At 29.9% G+C, this 15,763-nt stretch overlaps 2 long non-coding RNA genes across 4 annotated transcripts; both read right to left on the bottom strand.

Annotated features, from left to right (window-relative positions):
- Positions 1 to 2,046: 2,046 nt before the first annotated feature.
- LOC145101242 (uncharacterized) lies at positions 2,047 to 8,300 on the bottom strand. Of its 3 annotated transcripts, XR_013705533.1 has the most exons (6): positions 7,554 to 8,300; positions 7,237 to 7,445; positions 6,848 to 6,971; positions 2,574 to 2,728; positions 2,376 to 2,463; positions 2,047 to 2,271 (listed from the first exon to the last, which is right to left on the bottom strand). It is a non-coding gene; the product is annotated as an uncharacterized LOC145101242 (long non-coding RNA). The 3 variants fall into 3 exon arrangements; XR_013705536.1 differs by lacking the exons at positions 2,047 to 2,271; positions 2,376 to 2,463; positions 2,574 to 2,728 and adding an exon at positions 6,064 to 6,644 and having other exon boundaries at positions 7,554 to 8,285; XR_013705535.1 differs by lacking the exons at positions 2,047 to 2,271; positions 2,376 to 2,463; positions 2,574 to 2,728 and having other exon boundaries at positions 6,814 to 6,971; positions 7,554 to 8,272.
- A 2,236-nt stretch (positions 8,301 to 10,536) lies between these two features.
- LOC145100011 (uncharacterized) lies at positions 10,537 to 11,732 on the bottom strand. The gene is made up of 4 exons (XR_013704762.1): positions 11,672 to 11,732; positions 11,478 to 11,562; positions 11,340 to 11,397; positions 10,537 to 10,659 (listed from the first exon to the last, which is right to left on the bottom strand). It is a non-coding gene; the product is annotated as an uncharacterized LOC145100011 (long non-coding RNA).
- Positions 11,733 to 15,763: the final 4,031 nt, after the last annotated feature.

Raw genomic sequence — 15,763 nt, forward strand, 5'->3', positions numbered from 1 at the left:
CAATGACCAAACACAGTGTTTTGCGTGGAGGCCCCCAAGCAAATTGCCTAGAAGAGTTTGAGTTGTTGTTATCACGGGATCGATTTTGGAAATTTCCACGTAAGTTATTTCCACGCGAGTTGCAGCGACGATTGCCTTGATAGCTGTTTGCGGGTCGTGAAGCATAAAACGCTTGAGGAATTGCACTCTGTGGGGGCAATCAGGTTAAGTTGGAAGCCAAGTTGGGACGCCATATTATATAGAGATTGAAGTTGACTTTGAAGGTTACTGGTCTTAGGTGATGGTGTTCCTGTTGAGGCAGTAAATACATGTGGCTGTGAAGCAGGGACAACAACAAGGTTTTTATTGATCATGTAGTCATGATCACTAAGCAAAGCATGCAACTCAATGAAGGTAATAGGTGGGTGACGGGCTAGAAGGGTGGACTTGAGTCCATTGTATTCTTCACATAGCCCGGATATAACAAGAAGGACCAGATCCTTGTCTTTAACATGCTCACCAATGTTAGCAAGTGCAGTAGCATATTCTTGTGCATGTGCAAGATAGGTAAGAGGAGTTTCATCACCTTTTATGGCAAGTTTTAGCAACTAAGTTTTCAGTGTGTACTCTCTGGAGGAGTTGTTTGGAGCATAAACACGTTCTAAATGTAACCAGAGATCTCGTGAGGTAGTACCTTGGACATGTTGGAAGGAAGATTCTGATATGGTAGAGATAATGATCATACGAACATGAGCATCGTTAGAGATCCAACGAGGGTAACTAGGGTTGTCTGTAATTGCATCTCCTGTGCCGACTTTGGGCTCCGGGCATAGTATTGTACCGTCAACATAACCAAACAGATTGTTGGAGATAAGAAAAGGTTTGATCATAGCCTTCCAATACCCATAATTCGTGGGTGAGAGGGTAAAAGCAAACTTGTGAGAGTTATGAGAGTTTTTCTCTTGTGTAGTGAAGGCAGCTATGGTTTCCATGAAGCTTCTTGATGGACCAACGATTAGGGTTTAGGCCGTGTCAAAGACAGCAGACGTAAGGGATGGCTGATAATAACGTTTTAGGTTTACTTGGCTCTCATATTACAACATTATATTTTGAAAATATGATCAACTATAGTATTATACCTTCAGTTACATTGTATAGTCTCACCATCTAACCTATTAAGATATTTTCATATTAAAATTGTTTCCTATTTAGATTTTATTTATTTTTATACATTGAAGTATAACCATTTATGTCATTAATTTCTACTAAATGTGAACATGATACTTTTAAAAGCAACATATTAAGACAATATATACTTTGGATATCTAAACTTGTCTGATTTAGGTTAATCAAATATAGTCTTATAGTTTAAGTTTTTAAGTTATTGTATGTTGATGATCTAACCATCTATAACATACTTTATAGCATTATAATTTTTAAATCCAACATTTTACTTTCACGTGTTTTTTCTTAATAAGACCTTGTCCTTTGAAAATGTAACATATTTAAGTCACTGTATTGTCATATTTTCTCCTTTTTATGCATCGTATTTTGAAAATCCAACCAATTTTAGCATTAGAACTTTGTACTTTCACAAATCTAACCAAATATGGCATTAAACTTAAAACTTCTAAAATCTATGTAGCTCTAGTAACATTCTTAGTTATATCTATATACCTTCTAACCATAAACACAATGAAAGTATAGCTTTACACTTAATTTTTTTATGTATTAAAACTTTGTACTTTCACAAATCTAACCAAATATGGCATTAAATTCTAATTTACTTTCAAAATCGTACCTATTAAGAAGCTACTTTTAGTTTATTTCCCAATCTGATATTAATTATACTTTGAAAATTGAACTTATTAAAATATTCTTTCAAAGATGATAAGAATATAGCCCAATCCAATGTAACACAAAGTTATAAAACTTTGAAAGTTATAAAAAGTTTTTGCGTAACTACGAAAAATAACCAAAAAGTTCTTAGACTCAACATCTAAACCCTATTAAAAAACTGATTAATAAAAAATACAAATGAGAACATATAAAAAAAACAATTCTACTTAATATGTGCATGGCGTAACTAATTGTTTTTAATACATCCAGATTTTTTAATATGTGCATGGCGTAAGTAATTAAACAAAATTGTTGATGCAACAGAATCGGAAAAAGGCATGATTTTTTTAAGCAAGGAATAATATATCCAGATTCAAACATGTACAGAGGATCAGAATCTAAAGCTCTTCCGAGAGGAGTGGAATTGTTTATTGTTGATGAATACACCAAAAGCTGTAATAAAGGAAAAATGAAACAGTTAAAGAGAATAACATTGATTTCCCATCTATCATAAATTTAGAAATCCAAGTGAAACGAAAAGGGTTGAACACACATACCCACAAGGGATTTTCCACGTTCAAACATAATCAATCACAAACAGGCAGAAGCAATCTACTTCAAATTAACTGAAATCTGCTTCAAATTCTTTATAGAGCGATGAAACCGAACCCCAAAACACAGAAAACATATAAATTAAGAGAAACAGAACTAAAAAATCATGATGTTAATTTGGGAACAGGTCAGACTGCACTTACCCAGCTTTCGTCTTCCTCCATCTCTACCTACTTCTTCTTTCAATCATGATTTCGGATAAGGAAAAGAAAACCCTAGACAACATGTAATCATATTGGAAAAAATTCTTCATATTCGGGCCTCACTGCTCCATATTTCGAGTATCTCCATTAAGACCCTGAAAAGAAAAAGGTGAACGATTATATACGATGAGTAAGAGAGAAGACGTATGGTGAACTGAAGAGCAATTGAAACAAACTGATCTCGAATCCAAGATCGACAACATACGTACGGACTACGTGGTGGAGATCAAATGATTTTAAATCAACAAATGCAAACCATACTTACTGATAAAGGGGATGATTGTGATGTTTGAAGTTTGAGGTAATAAAGGAAATTGACGGTGGATAACGGTTGTTTTTTTTTCCAGCGTTTTCATTATATGTTAAGAAGGTTGCGATGGTGGAGTGCGAATTTATTTATGCCCAGATTCCCGAGTCTGGATTATAAGCTTTTTATTTTTAAATAAATATACATACATATAAAATATAATAAAACAAAGTTGGTCCCAAAAAAATTAGCCTTTATACGGCTGCTTACTTTGCCCTCTCTCAACACCTCTATGCTCGTTCTAAATCAATAACAAAATCCCATAACTTCAAAGAGAAGTCAATGGCTCCAGACCCAAGCACGCATGAACACGTTACTATTGTTCATAATCCGGTTGGGTTTTAATTATATATATATATATATATATATATATATATATATATATATATATATATATATATATATATATATATATATATAAAACAGTGAATCTTTTTTTAGTTTTTTTTTATATTATTTTATATTTTTCAGCTAACTTATTATTTATTTTAATTTTTAATTAAATCACATTGTTTATATATAAGCTAAGAATTAGTTTTTTAACTACACAATATGAAATCCGTACCGGTTGCTAGATGCACCTTTCTGTCCACTTGGCATTTTCTAATAGTTTTTAATTTTTTTTCTTTTATTTTCTAAAAACACATGTAATTTTTCTTGATTTTTCTTTTAGATTTAAATAAATTATGTTCATACTTTCGTTTTCTAATTAGTAATCTAATTCCTAAATTTTTAGGATACATATCAATTGCCCCGAATTTATTTAGGCACCAACTTATTCAATTCGATGCATTCCACGAGAAATCAACATGTCTTCTCCAAATTCGAAAACGATTACTACATATATTCTTTTGAAAACTCCATGTGTATTTCATATACACCTCAATGACACAATTTTTAGAAGAATCCGTGTTTCTTTTCTGAACAACGCTATCGATTTGAAGACAATTTTAGTCGGTATTTTCTTTTAATTTTTAGATTCTAATCTGATTTCGCGTATTTTGCTTCTGAAATTTTGTGTATGTACGTTTCTAAAACAAAACAACTGACTGCTTCAATTTTTGGCAATCTAGCTTTCTGGATTTTCATAAGTACTAAAATTTTATTGATGAAGTGTTCATATATTTAAGGATGTGCCATGTGTGCACGGTACTAGATTTTCTGAAGCTATGCTTGAAGAAGAGTCTACAGGTCGTAGTCCTAAAGTAATCGAAAAGGTTTTTGTTTTTTCTTCTCATGATTTGCATATTTGTTACAGAGTGTCTTATAATACATATTTTCATTTATCGTTTTTTTGGTTTTTTCAACCTAATGATTCAGAAAAAGATCAAAGCAATGACCTAGGCATATTAATGCTTTCGAACTCATTGCAACGTCAACTTTCTTGGATCCCTCCAAGTCTTTGGATAAAGAGGTAGATGATTCAATCAGATTTTTTCACTATATTCTAACCAATCATGATGTATCTGATCAGAAAAAGGTGAGGTTTGATCATCTTGGGATTCCTGCTTGGTGCTTTACTTCTGATGATGTAAAGTTACTTGGATCTCTTTCTGTTCATGTAGATAGATTCCATCATTGCCATTCTAATACATTTTTTAAATCAAAATGGAATTGTAGCATGAATCAAATGATTATTTCAAGACATGAGAGATTAGAGGAGACCTTGTTTGTTTTTCTTTATTCCAAATGGAATTGTGTAATATGATCCTAATGTAACATAAAGTTCATAATTTAGAAATATGTACAAGTATTAATTTATTTTAGTTGAACACATTTTTTCATTCAAATCTTTTTATTTCTTTCCCTTATTATCAAATATCAAATTTGTTTTATTTCTTTCCTTCTCACCCTTCAAAATTATGCCTATTCTTGTACAAAAATATCAAAAATTACGTTGTTTTATTGTAGTTTCTTAGCATGGTTTTTCGATTTTTCCATAGTTTTGATTCTATATACAATCGATCATATTTGTGTGTGTTGATATTTCAAAAAAGTTTTAATGGTTTTGTTTTCAATCTATATGCAGTTGAATTGGAAATTTATATCCTTATGTTTGGATCCGTCCTATTTTTTCATGTACTAAAAATAAAAGAAAAATTTTGACCTATTATCCATCCAACCAATTATATACTATTATTTTAATTTATGCACTATATTTTATGCATTTAGAAAAAATACAGGGCGACCATAGAATGTATGGGTATAATAGATTATAATAGTCTTTCAAATTAAAAAAAAAAATGATCTTTGACTTTGTTGAAGTCAAAAGTTACATCAGTGGCCATTAAGCCTAAGTTCTTCAACATAGAACATTTCTTTTGCAAATGCCCATCTCTCTTAATGCCTTATTTTTGTATCAATTTGGTTCATGAAAAGTTGTAAATAAAAAATAAATAAATAAATAAATAAAATTTGATCCTGTTCTCTAAGGTAGCATTTGGTACATAGGACTGGATAGAACTGACATGTTTTTTCAGATAGTGTTTAGCAATGATGGGACAAGAACAAAAATAGTTATTGACCAAGTCAAATGGGACTATTTGATTAAATTTTAGTCCAACCAAAAAGGTGGAACAAAAAACATTTTAACAAATATATCCATACTTTTATTCTCACGTTTCTTTTATTATTTATTACCCGTCCATTTTTTTTCGTTAAACCCCATTACTGCAATTAATGTTTTGCATCTTACTAATTACCTTTTTACTTTCTCTTGAGTTTATAATTTATGAACAATTAATAAACCTTGTGAATCTTTTTTGTGTGCTTAACAGGTAATTTGATCAGTGTTGTCGAGTCCACTTCAGTCCAATGCACCAAATACTGCCTAAGGGACTTCAAAATTAATCTCTATATATAATGACATATTTACCCTTTTGTCTATTTTTGCTTAATTTTACATTGTTTTCTAACTTATATGTAAAGATAGATATTATATAAACTAGGTGTGAGACCCGTATATTATACGGGTTGATTTAAAAAAAATAAACATTAAATTAAAGTGTAAACATAAAATATTTTTTAATGTACAACTTTAAAATAAGAAAGGAAAAATGTATTTATTGCAATTTAATATCATATATATGATATTTAATACTTTACATATATAATTATATGACTTTAATTTTAAAAATTGAAAAAAATAAAAAATTGACAAGTGGATAATATTTATTTCAAAAATACCACAAAATGACAAGTGTCAAAACTCATGAGAGATTGACACGTGGCAAAAAAACCTTCATTTATTAAGGAGGATGATGATTATAAAAACAATAAAATTTCACCGGTGATAAGAGTGGTGGCGGTGACAGTGGCGGTGATAGTGGTGGCAACATTGGTAATGATGGTGGGTGATGGCGGAGGTGTTAGTAGTGGTAGTGGTGGGTGATGGTAGTGGTAATGGTGGTGGCAATGGTGGTGGTAGTGGTAGTGGTGGGTGGTGGCAGCGGCGGCGGTAGTAGTGATAGCGGCGATAAGAGTGGTGGTGGGTGGTGGCAGTGATGAGAAGGAATGTTTTCCATCCAACTTTAGAAAGAATTCACTTTCCTCCATATGGTGGAAAGTTTATTTCATTTAGGATTCCTTCCAACCAAACGCATGAATTCGATAGAGTTGGAATCCTTTTTCCTTGGAATTTCATTCTTTTCTTGCCAACCAAACGCACCCTTAATGATCATATAAGGAAGGAGAATCCACACTAACTGAAATAATGATTTGTAATGAATATTAAATTCACTACCTTATATCCAAATTTGATTATTTGATTAATAACCTAATTCTATTGAAAATGAAAATAAAGAAAGAGTTTAAGACGCAGAAAAGAATGTAAGAGACATCAACAATGGTACAAACAAATTGATTCTCTCCAAGTTTTAAAAATTAATGAAATATGTGCTTCACTTACCAACTGAAAATAGTTCATGACACCCAAATTAATTGTCAAGTTGATAGTTGATAGTTGCGTTACCGCTATATCTTCATGAGTGACTCCAATGTCTAATTTGATAATCTTCTAACCTAGTTACCTTCTTCAATTTCATAAATTGATGATTAGGAAGGAAGCAAGTGCATAAAGATATCGACTCATACTAATTTGATTATTAACAAAATATGAAACTTTGACCAAAATGAATCCTTAAAAATATCCAATAGTAATAATAGAAGAAGAAACAACAATCAAAATCAAAGAAAGAGTAAATCAGAAGGATAAAACGATCAAATACAAAGAAGAAGATGTTTGGAAGAGAATCGAGGGAACAATTCGGCAAATTGCTAGCAAAAATTAAAATTTACCTGATGGAGAAACTGTGTGCTGTCGCCGGAACCGAGACATAACCGTTCTGCATCGACCATGGTTGGCGCCAAGTTGAACACCTCCGTCGCATTGAAACCCGAATGCAAGCTCAAAAACTGTCAAGCGCCGCATCTTTCCCGATTTAGGTTTAGACCTTTGTATTTGATCTCCACCTGTTGTGACCTCTTCTAAATCGATTGAAGCAATCCTAAAAGAAATTGGGAAAAATCAGCTAAACTTGATTTCTTGGTCAAAAGAGAGAAAAGACAGAGAAATAACCGAGGAAGAGTACCGAAATCGCCGGTAAAATACTCACCGATGGTTCGTATGGAGAACAAAATCGACTGTAAGGTGGAACATGTACAAGAAAAAGAAGTTGTATAGGGAATGGCGATGGAGTCGGTGGGATTACATATCCAAATTATTCTTCGGATCACCCACAGTTTTGCAGCAAAATCGGGCTATAAACAACAAAATTAAAGCGGTAAAACCAAAAGTCAGCCGGTGAAAAAAATAAGAGAAGCAGTGATTCGCGACGACACCAATCGTAATGTAATTGGGCACCATCGAGTCGGGGAAGCCGGGGTTCTGCTGATAGCACCACGTTTAAAGGGAATTGGAAAAAAAATACTAAATAAAAAAATCAACCAATCATAATAAAGAGAAACAAGAAAGGAATTGTAAGTAGGATGCTTTTATCCATGAAGTAGTAACTGTATCAAGTATCCTCTGAATGAAGATGAAGGTGTTCCATTTGCAAGAGACGGATCTTGGAAGCTCCTCCAATGAAGACAAACTTCTTTTGAAAAGGATCTTCAAAGTTATTCACAGGAAATATATTTGTGTCTTCAACAAAAACAACAATAATTTTAAAGGAAGGAAAGATGTGAAGAAGACAATGGCAAAATGGTTCATGTTGAAATATTTAATATCTGTGTTGTTAAAGTTGAAAACCCATGGATCGAAAACCTTCCATGAAATGAGTACCAAAATATTCTATTTTTTAGAGAATCTTATGCTCCTTAAATGTATGACACTGACAGATAAATTTTAAGAAAAGTGATAAATTTTGTTGGGGGTAACTTATGCTCCTTGAACATGGAAATGGTCATATCATAAAATGAGTACCATATTTTCAAAAAGATTCTATTTTTAAAGATTTAGCTTCAACATATATAACAATAGGTTTCTAATGGAAATGAAAGAGACAGGGATAAAATGGTCATTTTCATAAAAGTGGTTGAAAAACTATGAACTAAGGACCAAAATTGCAAAAAGATTCCCTTTTGGACCTAAACCACCAACCTAAAAATAACATAAATATAGATGTAAAGAGTAGGGAATGCTAGACCTGAAATTAGTAGATCACAATTTAAAAAATCATAAATATATTTTGCCTTGTAGAATACACAAATGCAAAACATGAAAACCTCAGAGATGTTAATAACAAATAAACAAAATGAATTAATCTAATAGAATTCTTATTTTCTTTCCATTGGAATTTCGTTCCTATGGAATTTGTTCCATTTTAATATATGTAATATTTTATGGCAAAAAGAAATGTACCAGTGTCTAGTTAATATTATAAAGTTGTGCATTTTGTACTGTTTAAAAATGTTAAATATTGCTACCAAAAGAAATTACCATTTCATCAACCAACTTGTTTCAGCTTCTCCTTAATATGGTTTGACAAATGAAGAATCTCAATCTCAGGTGTATGCACAATTAAACAAATCACAACATTAGAAAGATAAACTGATATGAACATGTATGTATAAGGGAAAATTAGGTATGTTCAATCCATCTGTGAAACTAGTAGCCAACTTCAACTAAAAATTTCATATGTAGGAAGCCAAAATATTTTCAACATGACAAAAAATCAAAACCAAAAATTTACAAAACATGTGCAAGAATCTGAAATAAACCTTTGAAACAAGGCAAAACAAATTTAGATTTTAGAAGTATAATATTATTAAAAGGTTAACATTCAAAATAAAAAGACATAGAAGAAAGAAAAAAAAAGGTACATTGTGTTAAGTGTGTGTTAATATGTTGGATTTCGAAATTTTAAAACTGAAAGTACAATATTATAAGTAGTTAGTTTTTCAGAAAAAAAAAAATAGAATTACCTTGTCTTACTTGAAAAAAGAAATTAAAACGACTTAATATGTTTGATTTTAAAAATGAAATCCATACTTAATGTAATTGGTTTGGCTAAAAAGTAACAATAATAAAATGCATGTTCAAGCATCATAGCCGAATGAAGAGGATCCTGCAAAAAAAGGAAGTTTTCTTTAACAAAATTCTCGTATATAATATTTTTATTCACAAAAGAGAATTGATTATTACCTCTTTATATCTATCGACCTGTTCTTAATGTTTCAATCTATCAAAGACCACACCATTTCCTGAAGTAATAAATAATTAATCACAAGTTTTAGGAAATGAGGGGTACTTCTGGAAATACACAAACATGGGTCATAAACTCATATCTACCTGCATATCGCTTCCATGCTTTGTCAGAGCATGTAATCAGTGGATAGAAGGTGGTAATTTGAATCCATCCTTCTTCATCAATTACTTCTCTCCTGCCAAAATCTTATAAATGTTAATAATAATAAAAATCAACTCAAAATTTAGACGAGAAACTTTTAAATGATGAGGATATGTGAAGGTCATTTTCGTCTTTTATTCAGACGGATCCCTCCCTATCCCACCTTCCACCTTTTTGGGTGGGATATAAAATTGCAATATGTGTCTCAAATGCATGCCAAAAGCAGAAGAGAGTAAGGATTATATCATCATCATCATACAAATATATTTGCACTTCATCTTTGTCTTAATATGAATAGGTTGAAAGTAGAATATTGTAATTAGAAAGAAATGAAACTAGGATGCTGAAATAAAACACAAATGAATGAAAGCAAGTTGTTATATATTGACTTTAGCCCTAAAAATTACTTACACTTTAAGAAAATCCATGACATCAGGAGACTAGGGAAGGAAACCATTAACAAAAAAGTAACTTGTCTTTTATTTTGTTAAATACTAATCTCCCCCACATACATATAACATGGGCAAACACAATTGCACTTGCCATATGATGTGTACTCAAAAAATTGAAGTTTTTCTTGAAATACCTTTGTTGTCCACTAAAAAGATAATAATAAGAAAAAAAATTGTTAGTGTTTCTTCAAGTTAACGATTGTTGTTTTTGGATGAGTAGCTACAAATACATTGCTCTTATGAATAAATATTAAAGAAAATTATCTATTAAAATATTAACAAAAATTGCAATGCCTGACCGCATTTCTTGTATAGATCATGAGATGAAATCCATACTTTCTTAATATAATTGGTTTGGCTAAAAGGTAACAGCAATAAGATGCTTGTTCAAGCATCACAACAGAACAAAGAGGTTCCTGCAAAAAAAAAAAAATCGTTTGCAAATTATTCAAAAGAATTGAAGTGAAAATTATGTTAAATGACCAAAACACCCTTTAGTGACTTTTTTTTATAAAATGATAGATATTTACTGGAAAAGATTTTACTCATAAGACAACTAGTAAACACTAGTTATATAAACATCAAACACACATACTATAATCTCATAAACATTAAAAGAAAAAGTAATATGCCATTAAAAATGAAGACAGATAACTAATTAATAATATAACAATTGATTATAAATATCTACCATTTATAGAGTTGTATATTAAGATAAATTAGAGGTGAGAATAAAGAAGCAGGCGCAAGATTCGAAAAACAATATTTGGGGTGTAAGGACAAATTTTGTCATATTTTAATGAAGAAATAAACAAAAGAATTCCAATTCTTCCCTAGGAATGATAAATCCTTTGAGCACAGATTTTAGGAGAGTTTAATGGAATCCAATTTCATCCATTTTGTCAACCAAGCGTGTAACTTAAGGAATCTTCCATTCCAATTCCTTCAAATTTCTATGGAACCCATGAACAATAGAAAAGGTAGGAAAGAAAACCAACATGCTGAATGAGAAAAGTTAAAAAGTTTATATTTACAGATAGTTACTCTATTATACAGCCTTAAATAAAATGGTTTTTTTTTTCAGAAAGAACCTCACCCACATCCACTTTGTTGAGTAAAAAGCCAAGATGCTAACCAGAAGAAGCATTAGACATCTGTCAAAAAAATCCATGTCATTTAAGTTTCATTTTATGAAAAAGATGGAAACAAATTGTATCACATGAAATGCACTAACATTCAATTCCCATGGATTTGGTTCATGATCAGAAGCAGGGGTAACTGGTTCATGTCAAAAAGATCCACAAACTTATTGATAGGATCTGTTTCATTTGAAAAAAAAAACAACCAAATGGTTTGTGCACATTCCTTGTAATTAAAGCCATGTAATTTAAATGGGAGAATGAGCAACAATGCACTTTAGAAACTTACATGTAACAGATGATCAAAGGCTTCATGGTCTGCAAAGGATGATACATTGCGTAGAAATTCATTATTACCCTATTAGACATTTTGCATGTATATTAATATTAAGTAATTAACAAAATACAGTTTGGTTTCTTAATCTTTAGAAAATTATGTACCATGAGGAATCAATCTATGTGTTTGATAAATGTGGCTATGTGACCCTTATAAGATTATGTGACCCTTATAATAACCCGTGATGACAATGTTGTTGTTAGCCAAAATTGTTTATTCACAAAAAGAGGTTTGAGTAAGACATTCGTGAACTGATAAAATTTGTTATTCATAACAACACATTCTGTAACAAGCGTACCAGACACGCTAAATCAGATTTTACAGAGAAAAAAAAATCAATAAAAAGATCAACAAAACTACAGAAAAAGTATGTGGTTTCCTTATATCTTTAAGTTGCAATACAATTTGTGCAATTAGAAAACCAAAGTTTACTGGAAAAAAAAACGCAAATATGCTTCGGTTTTTCTCTTATCCATACATACAGAGGAGATTACAACATCTGAAATACAGAAAACCCTAGAGAACTAAAATAAAAGGGAAAAGAGAAAAATGATACGAATGAAAAGTTACAGATAACTTGTTAGGATTACCGACATGGTTGTGAGTGTCCTACGAAGGGTGGGGGTGCTTGTGTCTCCGGTGAGCTGAGTTATGGAGGTCGCGATGAGTCGTCTCCGACGGACGGTGTTTGGAGAGCGAAGCGGGAAGAGTGAAGTGAAGAAGGAAGAGTGGAGAACGTAACGTATATTTTATGCGCCAATACACCGACCTAAACCTTTTGGCTTCCCAATTCCAACGGTTATTTATAAAACCTTTCCAAAATAAAAACCATTCTTACTTGTACGTCTCCGGATCGTGAGTTTTGTTAAATGAGGACTAAACTGCAATTTTGGTCCGTTAGAAAAAAGTGTAATGAAGTCCAAAAAGTTTTTAATTTGTACTATTGGTTTAAAATCATAAACTTTTGGTGGATTTGATTCATAAACAATTTGAAAGGACTTTTTATATTTTTTTTCATTTGTTTTTTCTATTTTCTCTATTTATTCGGTATTAAAATATTTAAAATAAAAAATAAAATCTTACCCTACCCACCCCTCTCCACCGGTAACCCGTCCCCCCCCCCCCTTCCTCCCCTTCTCACACACAGCCAATTATAAAATACATGTTGACAATTATAAAACATCTGTTGTCAATGTGAATCCTTTTGTCATAATATGTGAGAAGAATAATTGCGTTTGTCGTCTTAGAATAATATCTTACAACAATCAATTGTAATAATGTAAGATTATCGTATCTTGCAATAATAGATTGTAATAATGTAAGTTTGTTGTTTGTCATTTGTAATCATATTGTGTACCCGACTCTCAAAGAGCCTATATGTATATAAATAAGGCGTTGCCCATTATGGATAAATCAGAGTTATTTTGTGTAAGACTTAAGTACTCTCAAAGCATTTATGAATAGCAGAGTTCGTATTCAAATTCATATCATCAATTATAAACACAACATTCAGGTTAGACATTTTATCTATTATCATCTTTATTATAATTATTATTAATTTACATATTTTATATTGATTTCATTTTGTTTAATTTACATAATTTATATCAATTTCATTTTGGTATCAGAGCTAGAATTATGAGTTTTTCTAGTATAGAAATATGTAAACAAGAATTAAACTTTTTTTCGTAAAACAATAAAAGAAGCTAAAAATCTTCTTTTTTCTTTAAAAACATATTATAACACATCAATACCTAATACCATTTATAATATTTGAAGCAATACATATAGTAAACAATAGTATAAATCGGCAACAAAAACAAATAAAAAGTCTTGAAGATAAAATAACAAAATTAATTTGTTAAATATGTCTCAAGAAATAGAAAATTCACCAATAATTAGAAGAAACGAATCTAGATATACTTTCGATGCCCTCATTAATAAAAACAATATTAATAAAGATGTTATACGAAAAACAAATTTTACATTATCAGAAAAACAAAATTTTAAATATAACACTTTAAAAAACTTTTTTTCTAGAAAACATATTATATATTATAGAAAAATTATAGGAGAGGAACCTATATATATATATATATATATATATATATATATATATATATATAATCAAATCAAGGAAATATCATTATACCTATAATAAATAAACAACAAATAATAAATCAATTATCTAGTATTAATGAAATAGATAGATTAAAAATCATCTATATTCATATATCAACAATTCAAGTAATTTTAAAAAGTACTTTTAGTGATTTAAATACTCCACTAGAATTAAATATAAGAGTCGATCGTATAATTAATAATCAACAAAGTATTATTGTAAAAGAAAAAGGTAATTTAATCGAAGAAAAAATAAAATTTAATATTAATATTCAATTAGGATTTAAGTCTTAAAGATAAAAATTTAAGTAACAATATTACCGTACGATACAAATTATTAAGACAAAATTTTATGCTAAAAGGTAATCATCCGTTTACTATTACATATCAAATAAAGTATGCATTAACAAATTTTCATCATAGCATTACATTTAAAACCGAAGATAGAATCTACATTGATAAACTAGTTACCCCTTTATTATCCCTTTAATCACCAAAAACAATAAATAATTGTATATTGAATGAAGCTAATTTTCAACTAATAATAACCACTCCTCTGATAAAAAGAAATCCAATTATAGAACATCAAATTTCAACCATAATAGGCATATCTTCCATCTCAGAAACCGAACCCTCAACATCTTCTGAAAATAAAGATGAAAAATTAGAAGATATCAAATAAATGATTAGATCTTTAAGTCTACAAATATGACAGAATCATCTAGTAATTCTTTAAAGTATTTTAAAACACTCGAAGGTCCATATCAAAATTCGAAACCATGTATACCAGATAAATAAATGATTATAGAAATACCACAAAATTTACCACAAGAAAAATTATATAATATCGGTCTTAGTTCTGAAGAAGATAAACCGGTAAGAGATAAATTAAATATAATTAGTCAAAAACTAAACAATATTATAGAAATACATAGACACTTTACTTTACTTTTGCTCAAACAAATTCCTGAATTATTACAAAATATAACTCAACAGAAAAAATTATTTGAAAAATATCAAAAAATAAAAACTAACAAAAAAGAGCCACTTACTATTAAACCACCTTTAACATGGTAAAATGAAAAATAAATAATAATTATGAGCAATAAAACTCAAATATACTGTAATTCCGATAGCAATTATAAAGTTATTTAACTTTAAAAAAAAATTATGGAAAGATTTAGAGTTCAACACAACACTTAAAAGAAAATGAATCCAAAGTAAAAGAATTAATGTCTAAAAATCTAAACCATAATAGTAATAAAAAATCTTAATACTGCAATTAACTTTGTTTCAAATACTTTATTAATTTGTTAAATGAGCTCAAAAGTACAAATTAATTGTTCCAAAGATAATAGGCTTTGGACTAATATATTAAAAAGACATTGGAAAACAAACTCTAACATATCTAAAAAAATACAACATTTAGAAAATATATTCTATTATATGAAGAAAACTATTTATTAAAATTACAACCAGAAAGTGATGAGTATAATAACCAAATAAAAATGTCTCTCGATTAACAGAAAGAATTAAGATATATAAAAAAATCACAAAATCGTAATTTAGAAAAAATAAATAATATTTCAACTATCCTAACAAACACAACTTGTTAAAATGGAAACTTTACAAGAAAAAGTAGAAACATTAACTAAATTATTTGTTGTATTAGAAATCTCGTCTGGAATACATGATAACGAAATAAATACCGATATAGAAAATAATATGGTTGAACATGGTACGATACCAATTGATTTTTATTCAAACCGTGTACCATACCAACTATAGTTGGTATAATTTTTTTGTTACCAGTACCGTACCAACTATACTTGGTACCAACTTGTTTGGCTACCAACAAGTTTGGTTGGTACAAATTGGTAATGGTATATTACCAACTTTGATCTAATTTTCAATTGTAATACT

This window comes from Lactuca serriola, chromosome 4, assembly GCF_051521515.1.
Source record: "Lactuca serriola cultivar US96UC23 chromosome 4, Lser_US96UC23_V15, whole genome shotgun sequence".
NCBI classification, from domain to species: Eukaryota; Viridiplantae; Streptophyta; class Magnoliopsida; order Asterales; family Asteraceae; genus Lactuca; species Lactuca serriola.